Raw genomic sequence first — 14,186 nt, forward strand, 5'->3', positions numbered from 1 at the left:
GAAACAATTAACATTACGGCCCAGTAACAGATTATCACTCCCAGCCCTTCAGGTGTAAAAGTGCTAGCACAAATTGTCAAACAGGTGACTAAGGACAGAAATGTACTGACAAGTTTTCAAACAGAAGCCGATAGACTTAGTGCTTCATTCTGGTAAAGTTCATAGGATTTTGAAGGATTTTGGTTTTGTTTGAACAACTCTGGGGTGAATGAGCTGCATACCTCTATCTGCATCTTTACAGCAACTCTCTGCCTTTGGGAGGAGAGAGGGGAGGGATCTTTTACATTGGCTCTTGTGATAAAATAAAGGAATGTAAAACAATGTAATTCTGTCATTGGGGAATAACATAAAACCATTGCCACAATTTGAGTCCTACATTAAGGTATAAAAAGGTCTGTGGAACAGTAGTTTTAGGTGTTATGGACCAGGTCCTATTTATAGAATGATTACACAATTTCAACAACAAGGAAAAAAAAAATCAATTGATTTCAAGAAAAATGGGGGAGGATTTTTAACAGCTCTAAAAAAACCCAAACAAATCATAGATGGAAAGAAAATCTATAAGTGAGGAAGAACCGAAAGCAGAGAATGTAAAAGCAATAACACATTCCTGCCATCCTGAAATGCACTGATATTATAAATGGGGTGGGGATGCAGCTCTGCTGTGTCACTGGCTTTTGTTCTCAGGTTGGATAACAGGAAAAAATTTCTTCTTAGAAAGAGTGGCAATGCATTGGCATGGGCTGCCCAGAGAAGTGGGGTAGTCACCATCCCTGGAAGTGTTCCAGAACTGCAGAGATGTGGCACTGAGGGAGGTGGGCAGTGGGCATGGTGGGGGTGGGCTGGGGTTGGACATGGTAATCTTAGTGGTCTTTTCCAACCTTAGTGTTTCTGTGCCTTACTCAAGGAAGGAAAGACAGCTATCTGCCACCTGAGTAGGATTCCCTCTTTAACACAACTACTGAGCTAACAAATGCTGCTTCCCTGAAGGAGTTATGGTCAAAGAGCACTTACCTCATCTAAGGGATGCCAGAATCCCACTGTGGCACAGACTTATCAAAAGCACAAGGTCTTCCACTCCTGTAACACTCCTGGCTGTGAAACACCTCTGAAAATGCCACTGAAAACTTCTCCACTTCTCTTCCTGGTCCAGCTGAACAGCAGACTTTTTTTCTGTACCCACCTCCCTACATAGAAAGAAGAAAGTAAAGCATCAAATAATCAGCAAAGTGATCAGGTTGGATGTGCTATAGAGCAGAGGACAATGATGGTACATATGCAGCCTTGCAGGAGAATTTTGCCTTCTTGCCCTGCTTCACAATCACAGGATCACCAAGGCTGGAAAAGAGCCACAGGATCACCCAGTCCAATCCTAAAGTATTTATTTTCTCAGCCTACAAGGTGATGGCAAAGTACATACACTGTAGTGTGAAGCCTGACCTGGGTGAGAAAAGCTCTCATGATTGTTTTCCAAAAAATGTAGTGGAAATTGTAATGTTTTGTCTTATTTCGTTCTCTGAGGTTAGCTGGCTTTGGGGATTTTGTGGTGGATTTAAACAAAGCTTTTATACTGAATGTTCTGTTCTTTAGAATATTAAGGTGTGAGGTGTGATGGCAGTCATAAGCAACCAGGAAGCATACCTCTATTTCCAAGAAAAAGCATAAGACATTAGTGGAGCAATGCAAAAAGAGCATTTACGTGCCATGTTTCTGAAGGACCTCAGAAGACATGGCAGAGATGTGGTGAGAACTCCAGAAAAGGCTGTGCATGTCCTATTTATGTACTACTCACAGATTTTTCTGTGTTCTTCATGACACTGCTCATGTAGCCAAGGAGGAGGCAGGGAGAGGGCTGAAGAAGATCTATCTGCGTGCTGTGCTCCGAGCATCTAATTTACCTTCTGCTTGGCAGCCGTGCTTCTTATCTGTTCATTGAGGAGCTGTGCTGCTCCAAAGGGCAGCTCAGAGCAGCTGTACCACGTCCCTGATGTCAATTGCCCCCTGACTGACAGCTGTCAAGTGGTTTGTCACTAACACCAGCATGCCAAAAACATCATTCGTGGAACAGAAAGCGTTCTGGTAGAGCAGTTTTAGTGATGGAGCAAAGATTTCAATTGGCTTCTATGTTATGACCATGATAGTGCTAATCCTATAAAAATATAAAACATCCAGAATTTCTCTCTAATAATTGTAAACACTGCTTCCTTTGTCAACTTTTTGATTTATTGGAACTTATTATAGAGCTAGACTTTATTGTATTTGCTTATGATACCACAGTAATCTTTTCCCAGGCTTTCACTTTATTTTGTTACATTTATCTAGCAAGCCAGATTCACACTCCCACAGTAACCATATGGAGAAAAGCCACAAAAGCTGTTAAGTACATTTAATTACTGTTTTGATGAGCTCATATTTTAATTATGTTTATTGATTCTGTGTGTGTTGAAATAGTTTTAGCATTTCAAGAAAAAAAAATTGGAATCAATATACTGTAATTACTGGGCTTTTTGTAATTTTTCTGTGTAATTAAAACTTTCATATAATATTTTTAACACTTTTTATTAATCCTTCAGCTGTGGTTGGCTGCATTTCCTTCTGCATTTAGGTGAGCTTTAGTTTTCATTCTACCACAATGCAAAGCTGAGTTCAGGACTAAACACCATTTCTATCAACTGCTTTCTTTCCTTAGACCTTCCTCAGAAACCCAGTACGTGTGTTTGGTCTTCACTAACACAGCACTGGTGATGGCACAACGTTACATCTTCCCCTTGGAGCAGTTACGACAACATTGGTTAGCACCGCAGCAATGGGTGGGTGGTTAAGACAGCTAAGAAAGATGTCTTCTGGCATAACTGCATCTCCCTGCCCTATGCCTTTACAAAAGCAGATATTCTATCTAAAATAGTAAAACATATTTTTTGACTTAAAAAAAAAACCCAAACCCACGGGCTTGTATTCAGGTAGAAAATCATTTAAAACTGTTTTGGATTGTTATATCCAATTTACCTTTGGATGGATTTGAACTTTTGGATGATTGGAAACGCTAATGAAGATAGAAAGGCACGGGGACAAGATTCCTTAGTGTTACAAATACCAAGCCCTTTTTATTTGGAAACAAGACAACTTTTATGTCATGGTGAAAGAAAATGACTCTGGACACAAATTCTGGCTGAAAACAGATACAACCACACATTTGGTAGCAGAGTGGTGGGAAGCCAAGTAGACTGTCAAGCTTTGAAATTGCAGTATATCATGATGAAGAAAAGCATTTTCCTCCATGGGTTATCCCTCATGAGAGAAATAAAAAAAGATATCTGCATGTAAGTAAATTAGATGTAACTGATTTGTAAATCCCAGACTGCTCTTGCTCTTACACTCTGCATGCCAGTTGACCTAGATGGAAGAGCCTGATAAGCAGGCTCTATGCATACGAAGAGAAGTTAGCAGTGACAGCAGCAGCACTTCTGCCAGAGGGACCTGAGCAGAGATTGCTTTCACCAGATACCAACATCTCAAAGTTGTGACTGAGTTTTGAATTTCAGAATTCTTACGTGATGAAAATTCCATCTCCAAAATTAACTCTGAAGTTAGTAGACACAAAATTGTGAGCTTCAGACCTTTCCCTTTGGTTTTTTTTCCTGCATTTTTCAGCAGCACTAAAATCAAGAAGTAGTGTCAAATCATTTGACCAACAACTCAGTTTTCATTTATTTGTACCCATGAAAAAAAAAGAGGGGGGGAGGAGATGACAAAACCAACCAAATGAAAAAATCCAGTCAAATGTTTGTATTTAAACATGCAGAAGCATCATTTTCACCCTTTTCAGTATACTTTTGAGCCTCTGACAAAATACTCTGTGCTCCTGGCAGTGAAACTGCATTTGTTACACGGAGAGCTATTCTTAAAGCGTTGTACTCTTGGTTCTCAGTCTCAATCTTAAATTACCAATGAGAAAGTAATATCTTTTCTGTGGAACTCATCTTAACTTGACCTCAGGCATACAATGTTAGGAGGGCTGGAAACTAGGTGCTGGCTGAGAAAAGAGAAAGGACTTCATCTATTTTAGTACTGTATATTACCTGAGGGTCACGAGATTACTGTGAGAAGGGGCAGAATGCACGACTCCGACAACAAAAAGAGATATCATGAGCTGAAAGAGAATAGTTATGGGAAAAAAAACATGATAGGAACAAGTAGAACTACCTGAAAGAATAGTAGGAGGAACAGATAGGAAGAACACAAAAACAACACGTAACTGTCTGTTTGGAATGAGATAGGCCAGGATTAGAGGAGGTTTGAGTGTCTTCTTGACCCCTAGAGAACAGGCAGTGGAAGAAGAGAAAGCAGTGAAATAGCATGGAGGCACAGAGAAGCAGAAGACCCATTTGTTTCTCTTTAGAGCACTTACCATGAGGGTGAACCTTGGCTTTGGGCAGCTGTCCTTGCTATGGACTCGAGGAGCCCACAGGAGTTACCAGGAGCCAGAGCTGTCAAATCTGCAGTGATTTCCATGGGCATCATGAAGGAGGAGGTCTGTCCTGAGCAACTTGGTGTATGTAAAGGGACATCAGATTCAGCATTCCCAAAAGTTGATGGGAACCATCTCCTCTGATACCAGCAATGTTTACATCAACCTCTAATGTATTTTTAGACAGCCTCATTTTTGACGTTCATGATTTACTGTTCATGAAGAAAAAATATCGAGGATAATAGAAATACTTTACTTTAGAAAGGCTGCTCTGCTCTTTGGTCACATACATAATAACAGTTATTTGAGCAGTTTGCTACTTACCCATCAGGCTGGTAGAACTCCTTCAAAACGCTTTCCATCTAAGGAACAAAGACTCATTTACAAACTTCTTTGCAACAGCACATAATGTAATTGGCAGATCAAAATGGAATCATATCTGTGGGAACAACTCCAGAATGCCATGTAAATAATTTTCAAGAGAGCAGCCACATATCAGAAAATCTTTAGAGCGCTGGTAAATGTGTAAGTACAGCACATATGTTTCTCAGTTCAGTAACTCAGCTGTTTCATCTATCTCTTTTGCTCAACATTCAGACCCTTGAGAGTTTCTACCCTGGCTCCAATTTGGCAGTTTCACACACATAAAACTCGTGTTCATGCAGGTTTTGTGAGCCAACAGACAAAAATAAGATACCCATTTTTGCCTTTTTTTTTTTTTTTTTTAAATTGCATCTCTAATCAGAAAAAGAATTATATTTTTAGGAGAAACAGAATCAGGCGCTTTTCATTTTAATTAGTAGAATGGTTGCTTCAAGGGGAAGTTATGAGTGTCTATGGTCTCTGTTGTTGGACCAAAATGAGATAAATAATACCAGTGAACCAATCATCTGTGAGGACCACGAGATGACTGACCCACAGTTACATCAGAGAGGAGAATAAAAATTATATTTGTCCTCTGACAACCCCCTCCTGCTGTGGGTTACACTTGGCATATTTAGGTATGCGACAAACTTAACAACTGCCAGAAGAGGAGAGGACTGGAAGAGCCCATCGCACCTGAGCTCCCCCCGGAGAACTGCACCCCGGGTACTTCTGCTGTTTACGAAACAAATTTGCTGATTTAAACTTGGGGCTACTGCAGATCATTTTTTTTTCTTGCCTATGAGCAAAGACTACAAATTTTGGTTTGTAAAAGATTGAGAGTCACAGGCAGGTTGAGTCTCATTACTTTAGCAAATAAGAACATTAACTAGATGTCAGCATGGTTCTTTAGCAGGGGAACCTGCTGATTTGCTTGCTGAGTGCCTGCCAGTTGAGGGCCACTACTGGATCCTTTTCTTCTCCACTTGCCTTATCCACTGAAAGCAGTCATGTGGTGTTTAAAACAAAAGAAAGACGGGGAGAGAGAGAAAGCAGCAAAGCCAAGTCTAATTATCAGAGATGATAGCAACAGAGAGTGAAAGATACTTCTTTAAGATCTCACATATGGATGAATCTGTAAACCACAGACAGAAGGGAACATTTTGCCAAAGCTGCTGAATTCTTTTTGACCTTGGATACTGTCCAAAACAGATTCTCTTGTGCATATTGATGCCTCTAAACACAGACAAAACAACACTGACCAAAAACACCCCAACATTAAAACTATAGGGCACAACCTCTGCCCCATCAAATTCCACCCAAACCTAGGAGCATAATGGTGGAAGAACAGCATTAGGATTTCAGCCTCTTCCATGGGAGATTTATCTCCGCTGACATGTGCAATGCCTTGAAAAACTCACATGCAAAAGTGTAAAGGATTACGCCTTCCCAAGAATTGTGTGTAAAGTAAAGAGAAATTCAAACAGAACAAGAGCTAGGGATGATATGGTTGGACATGTTTGCCACCTGTTATTAGGCAAGCAGACAGGCTGGCACAAATAGCTGCTGCCTTTACCTGGAGGTCGCTTTCCTGAGTACCTCTCCCCCATCTCCCAGCCACTCAGACTGGGTCATGGGGGAAGGGGAAATCAGAGTGTTCCTGATTATAGGGAGAAATCAGAGAGGGTACAAAGTTTCACTCAGCTTTAGATTAGTCTAAATTAAATAGAATGGCCTGGTGAGGGGTCTCAGCCTGTGGGGCAACCTGATAGTGAAGCTAGAATCACAGTCTATCTATGTTCTAAATTGATGGCAATGAAAATAATACTCCCCAGACACAAAAGTACACTTGTTTTCAGATTAATGCATCCTGAATGTGAGCTTTTCATCTCCTTTCTGAATGAGTTAACGTGTGCTCGTTCACCTCGGCCAGAAAGTGAACTGCAGATTCATTATTTGGAAACGCATTTGTGCTGAAGTCCATCAGGCCAGAAGCTTGGGAAGATGAAAACAGCTTTCCACAGGCTCTCATTTTGGGAAAAGCCATCTGCCCTGGGATGCCAAATGCATGCCCAGTGCACTCCTCCATCTGCGTGATGTATTTGAGCTGTAATTGAAACAGCCAATACCTAGCTGTGCTCAGGCCTGGTCTGAGGATCTCCAGCGGCTCTCTGCAAGGACAGATGATGTGTTTGAAAAACAATTCGTAGCACAGTCTGAGGAGCTGTGAGTGCAGTCACCTCATATGAGCACTGCAAGAAGAGCGTTGCTGCCGTAGTGCCAGATCCTGCCCTTGGATCAATTAATTCCTGCAGAGCACTGTTAATCAACGTGTGTAGCAAACAATTAGTTTAGAAATGTTCTAGCTTCATTTTCGTGCTTTCTAAATTGCTGTTAGTACAGAATTAAATTATTCTTGGACTAATGCAGCAACAAACTGCTGAGTAGTTTTAGATATTGCCTTTTCAATAGGACAGCACTGTATTTTTCTCACCTCTCTCTGGATTGAAGGCATAAGATAGAAGATAGTTGTGAAATGCATCTGTCAAGATAAACTAGAAACTATTCTGCTTTCTGCAACTAGGAGAAAAATTAATCTAATTTACACACATGTTCTGCCACCCTTAGCTTCAGTTCCACTTATTCTTTCAGTAAAACAGAAAGCTGAGAGAAAAAAAAAGTTGGATTGGAAGACAAAACAGCATTATCAGTTCATTCCAAAAGATACATTCTGATACTGTCAAAACATTTTCAGATGTTCTGGCTGGCAACGCTTGACTTGTAAAGTACTTCCGTTCTGACAGACGGTGTGTTCTTATGTCTTAGGCATGGTTTCATCTAAGTTCCACCAGTCTGCACTCATTTTATATTCCTCGTGAACAGCAGAATATCCAGACTTACGGGACTTATTTGTAATAAGTTCTTCACTGCTGTTGTAACTGTTTGCAAAATTCCCAACCACAACTGATGCTAACACCATTCAATCAGAAGCTCCACCCTTGGCTGCGTCCACTCCTATATGTAGGTCAAATCTGCTTTGTCCAAGCAGTAGTTTGTTATCTTCCTGCTCTCTGTGTGCACTAAGAGCACTAATTCCATGTATTCAATATGAAAGAAAAGCACTGGGACTACTTGTTGTAGAGTTCCTGACAAACTGCCGTGGGTTCATTGAATCCTACCTTCCTGAAATGCTCTTCATCCTGCACTCTGATGCTGCAGATGCAGTTCCTGGACATGGGATATTGCTGTGCACTCATAACCATCATCTTGCTAGTTCCACAATTGGTTGTATTTTTTTTTTTTTAAAGAAATACCTATGAATGAAAGCTCTTCATCACAAAAACCTGACTTTGTAAGCTCAAAGACGCGCTCATGCTTGGAAGAAAGTTGTTAAATGATCGTGTTTTTCTTTTCCATGACACATACTGAGAAAAAAAAGCTCTCTCTCAGCTATGGAATTCCCCCTCGTAGGGTTGCATTGCTGTTCAATCCAGGAACACCAGTATCTGGGTTTACATCAGTGAAAGCCCTGGCTGGAAACAAGCATATTTTGCTACAGGACAGGAATATAAAGGCACGATTCAAATTCCTTTGATGGAAAATCATAGAATATAATAACTCAAGATCACAAACTCTTTACAAATTTATGAGCTTAGGATGTTTTAAGAGGTTTCTGTGAACTATTAATCTGTTGTAGTCTGTTTAGTGATTGCTCACATCATAGGGTACATCTCATAGTTGTCTTGAAAAGCCTGGAAAACAGTCAGGAATATTTTTATGCATTCATAAACAGAATGGATCCAAAATTAGCTTAATAAGAGCAATTTATTCAAGGACTAAAATACTTGGAATGGAATACTTGTAACGTAGCAGCCATGTAAAACATCAGATGCCAAGGTTGCCTTGGCACAACTCTCAGTTTGACAGGTCATTCAAAACCAAACAACCTCCCCCCCAAATCAAGATCAAAACAAGGCAAGTATCACTTCAGTAGTATTTTGTGTCATATCTTAGGAAGATGCATGCAGGTATATAAGAGTTTCCTTCTCTCCATGGGATTTTCTTTCCCTTTCCCACTTGTGTCCTGGTGAACCACTGTCATCTAAATGTTCTTATCCAGTTAGATTTTTAAGACTTCACTTTATCAATGCTTAAAAATAAAATTACAATCATAAATAAAAATGTTAAGGCATTTGAACTCACCAGAGCTTTGGAATGCTGGTTAAATTTTAAAATCGAACACGTTAAACACGAATCACCATTCTACTTGTCAAGTACTTTAAAAAAGTGTTAGAATGTAGAAGCACTGTAGAATTACACATCCATTCCTTATAGTGAGAATATAAATTTCCCCATCTAATAGCTATTTGACTGAGCTAATATTGAAACGGTTAATAGCATTTAAACAAAAAATGTTCAAATTTCTATAAAAGTAGTACTCTGATCATAAGATTTAAATTACCATATTCATTAGAGAAATCCTGTGTTAGGAGTGAAACTCTAACATTGTAGTGAACCAAATTGACACATAGAAATATATTTGCCTTAATGAGAAGATAGACGCTAATGCGAGATTTATTGGCGCACTGAAATGTTCTGTGCAGGGCTATTGCATTTTTCCCCAGAGCTTGCTGTCATTTAACTTTCTACCTTTTCCTATTAAAAAGGCAATCAATATTTTGAAAGAGCTGATTAAACCTTTGTTTCAAAACACGACGGATGCGGGCAGAACGGCTGTGGCCACGCGTCTTCATTTTCACTCTAAATATAAACGAAAACACAAATGTTTATTCTCAAGCCTGCAGACCAAAGCATCTAATTGATCCCACTTGGGAGACGGGGGCTGAATAAAGGGCCATTATGTTGTGATGAGATACGCAATTGCCTTGAACTTGCCAGGAGTTCAGGTGCGGGGATATCTGTAGCCGAGCACTCGCAGGAATGACGCTGTCTGCGCTCCCGCTCATGCATCTGCCTCGTGTAGCCCTTGTAGGCACCGGCTCCATTTCACCGGAATAACTTCGCTATTCATGAACAATGAGGTTCAAATTGTACTTTTCCTTAACACAACATTAACTCTCAAAGAGCTGGAAATTCGGTATTCTGTTCCCTGAGCTTAGATTCCAAATCAGTCACTGAGAACATTATATGAGCAGTAATCCCATTAAATATATCGTCTTGCAAATATCTAAATCCAGTTAATTAACTTGTATTGCAAAAGAACTCCAAGATATAGTTTTCAGCGAGCAAACTTACATTTTAGTTTTCTAATTATGTCAGGAGGAAGTTTCATATCTCTTCTTTATATAAAAATTAAAGTCAAATTACCTAAAAATCTACAAGCAGCAGCAGAGCAGGTGTTCTAGACGTACAGAATTAAAAAAAAAATACTATAAAAAAGAGTTATTTATTAAGCTCTTATCTTGCAGAGATTATATACAATAGAGGCCCCCTAGATGTGGAAAAAGAGGATCATTATCTGAAGAAAGTCATAGGAAATGTTCCACTTACTGGCTAAACAGGAACAGACGACTGGACAGATAGTAAGCGCTGTCATTTTGTAGCCCAGGAAGAAGGCAGAAATCAGTTTATAAAGGTGAGCAGTGGTGAGAGGGAGAGATAGCTAGGGAAGGAGAAAAAACATCATGCAAATTGCTTTGTAGCCCAAAACAATAATAATAATAAAAAAAGTATTAAAAAGGGATTTCCAGGAGATATGAACTGAGGTAATTACCCATTATTATACATGAGGTTAACTGAAACATTTTTTCCATCAAAGATCTATCTAAACTGCAAAGTTACGTTTTTAGGTGATTTCATGTCACAAATGTATGAAAACCAAAGCCAACCAAAGACCATCTCAGGGTACTTATCCTAAAGTACTCACTTGGGATTTCCTCTCCATGTCCGGAGGTGGGTGTGCACCAGGACAGCTCTTTCATGCTTGAAGTCCCTCAGTGGGCAGTGAAAGTGAGGAGCAGACCGGAGCCCACACACATCTTCTGGGTGCTTTATGGAGCAGAGATAAGGTAGGGATATGTGAGTGCAAAATGGCCAGGGCTGCATGTAATCATTTGCTTTTCTTTCAAAAGGAATAAGTAGTAGTTGGTTAGGTAAAATATTTAAAAATTCTTGATGATTGACACCACTCCAAGAAAAAAGCTGATCCTAAAAGGCTTTCAAAAAACACTCTTTGGTACTATGCAAAAACGAGTAAGGTGGCCTGAGAGCTTTGCCTTCCAGAACCTTATAAAGGTGCACACTGAATAATAAAGCTCACCTGAAAACACGTCCCTGCAAGGATTTGGTGCAGTGGAAGAGAAGGACTCAGCCCATGTAGCTGATTCAGAAAGATGAACAGTCCCACTTTTAGGGTTGAAATAGAAGTGCACCTACCTCATGTGAGATGCAGCAGGAGCGGGATTGGTGAGGTGAAGAGCAGGTCATCTTGGGCCTGCAGGCTGATTTCTGAATAAGTAACGACAAATCTACATACTTACATTGCTAATGGGAAGTGTTCTTCGTTATCACAGGTGTAGAGTCTTTCTCACATCATGTGAAAAGTTCTTTTTTTGCATGTGCAGGACAACTTTGTAATGTCAGTTAAATGAGTACAGTTCTACAAACTGTTCTTTTGGGTAGAATTCCTACCTAGGAACAACCTGCTAGGCTGTTAGCTTTCAAAGTGTCAATAAAACCACAGATTAAAAAATGGGATGTAAGGGATAAACCCTGCTGTCTTTAAAATAATGACCACCACAGACAACACATTTGTCTTTTAAATTACATAAGTGTATTTTAGAAACAAACCAGCCACAGTATGTGGTGTTTTATTAATTGAATTCTGCCCATATTAGCAAGTGCTACTAGTTTTTTTTTTCTTCAAATTATGCCAATTATGATTGCTCTTCTGAAAATAACGTTTCATGTTTTAGATTGAGTTGTCTGAACATGAAACAAAAGCAGTATGGAGGAAAACTGAAAAGAATTTTGAATGATTTCCCTCCAGTTTATCAGTCCTTCAGGTCACAGTCCACTTGCCAATTACCCAAATGGTACTCAGTCTCAAAGAGCTAATAACTACTTAGTCATCAAAGAGGAGCTTCTGGAATTCACAAAATCTTCATGCCACATCCCAACTTTGTACCACGCAGATTGCGCTACGGCAGTGGCACTGCTCAGGGTCACAACTTGCTGAGTTTCACAAAAAAAGCCACTCCTTCAGAACACAGGGATATATTAATAATGTTATTGCTGCCTCCTCCCCCTTTAAAATTCCTCTCTTGTCTTTTGTCCTTTTGCTTTGAACATATTTGGTTGTCATGGTATCTGTTACTCTGATCAACCTGCCCTGTGCAATTTTGTCCATTGGAAAACTGGACATCCCATCATTCACGCTGTCTGCATAAGGCATAACGCAGTGCTCAAAATCCCCTTCCTCAAGGTATCTCTGGCAGTAGGCTTCTAATCTGGGATCTCCTATGCACGCCTAAGCTTGGAGTAGCCCCTGCCTGGGAACACCCTACTGGGTTGGGATTCTGGGGGAACGCTGTGCCCATTTAACATTCTGTAAATCCTGAAACACTGAAGAGGATGTTATTTTGTTCCAGAGTGGCAGAGTTGGCTTGTGGTTTAACTGTCTGACTCCTGAAGAGCAAACCAGGAGCTAGACTCAGTCCAGAGCAACACGAACACAGTGTCAGCACTGTGCAAAGCCAGGAAATGTTCCTTTACAGGTCAGTTACAGGCAAGATCAACTTGGACCTGTAAGACAAATTCTAGAAGCACTGTAGCACTAAGTAGAAGGTTTTATCATAGCATTTAATAGCATAACATTTTTGACACGTTTGGTGGTATCTGCATGCATGATTGTGCTTTTGGAACCATCCTAGAGCCAAGATTTGAAGGTATAAATCCAGGCTGCCTAAACAAAGAGAAAAGCCGAGAGAATATGTTATAGTATCATCAGCAGTTTGAAAATTACACAAAAATAGAAGAATTTTTCACTTCACAGATTGAACAGCTGCTTAAGGAGTTGAATGTGACTTTGAGCAATATTGTCTGTAGGCCTGTTTGTTATCTGCTCTTGGCTATTCTTCAAAGGTTTGGGCAACAACTTTGTGCCAGAAACTTCGCGTCCTGTTTTCCAGTCAGACAAAAATTAGATCAGCAACAAAGTACATTATCTTTACCTTTTTGGTGTCTTGAGAAACACATATCATCAATTGTCCATCTGTGACATCTGGCATGAATGCAGAAGGATCAGGGGAATTACTCTTCAGTATTCTTTACAACTGCTAAATTTTCCAGAACTCTCAGCAATACTATGACTTAACTTCAAAATAAGTTGTGTTCTTTCAGCTTGCCTAGATATTCAAGTCTACTTCCAGTGAAAGGGTTAATGCCTACATTTTGCCCATTTTGGATCAAGATGCTGAAAAACTTCATGCGCCATAGGAACCTGCAGTGGTGCCCTAATGACATTATAATTAGAAGTATCATCGTGGTAATGATTCCTCTTGTCTGGCAAAAGGCTTTTACAGGAAACATCTTACTGATTTTCTCCTGCCCATGCTCTTACCTCTGCAATGCTCCACTTCTGGGTCAGTATCCAAAGTTAATACTGGGTATTTGACAAGGCCTCAGACTTTGTGCTCATCAAACTAATTAAAGAGAAACACACCCAAAGCCTAGTGAACTATTTTACTTTTTAAAAATGATGCCCATTCATCTTGTTTAAAGATTTACCTGGCTCAGTGGTTCTCATTAATGAAAAGGACAAAGGGACTCTTGTCAGTGCAACCTACAGTCACTTGGTTCAGGGTCAGCAGGTTGAGAGAGAGGCCTCCATGTCTATATTTAGTCTCTCTCTACTTTAAAAATTCAAGGGATTGAAGCATTACTGATTTTATCAGTATGCTGTACTTAGGAAGAAAAGACAAGAACTGTCTTGATCTCAAAACTTCATTCAACTCTTTTTGGTTTGTTTAAGTTCCATAGCACACAGAAGATCCCCCATGGTGGTTCTGGACATAAATAGGCAGAAATTTATGTTAATGCCAAAGCTGACTGACTACTTTGGAAGTGGGGTCTGTACTTCAAGTAAGCCTAAAATACAGATTCCTATAAATTACTACTGGGAAAAAAATGTATAGTAAGGCTTACAGTAAAATATACTTTTACATAAACTCTAAAAAGACAAAAAATGTTGGGGTGGAAATATAGTGCACATTAAATACCAGCGAGCTTATAAAATCATCATCAATGTCCTGATTCTGCAAACATTTTTGCATGTAAGTGTAAGTGTCACAATTGCTCTCATTATGCCTTAGCTGGACTTCAGCTTTCTATATTT

The 14,186-nt window shown here is 39.8% G+C and overlaps 1 long non-coding RNA gene across 12 annotated transcripts in view; it reads right to left on the reverse strand.

The window, feature by feature from the left end:
- LOC101747954 overlaps window positions 1-13,437 on the reverse strand; it is a 32,154-nt gene extending 18,717 nt beyond the window's left edge. For 11 of the 12 annotated variants that reach the window (XR_005860878.2, XR_005860876.2, XR_005860885.2 and 8 more), the window contains exons 1-3: window positions 4,793-13,437; window positions 4,409-4,680; window positions 1,015-1,187 (exon numbers count right to left, since the gene is read on the reverse strand). This is a non-coding gene — a long non-coding RNA (uncharacterized LOC101747954). The remainder of the gene's footprint in view (window positions 1-1,014; window positions 1,188-4,408; window positions 4,681-4,792) is intronic. The other variant, XR_005860875.2, reaches the window with a different exon arrangement.
- Between the last annotated feature and the right edge of the window lie 749 nt (window positions 13,438-14,186).

This window comes from Gallus gallus, chromosome 6, assembly GCF_016699485.2.
Source record: "Gallus gallus isolate bGalGal1 chromosome 6, bGalGal1.mat.broiler.GRCg7b, whole genome shotgun sequence".
Taxonomy (NCBI): Eukaryota; Metazoa; Chordata; class Aves; order Galliformes; family Phasianidae; genus Gallus; species Gallus gallus.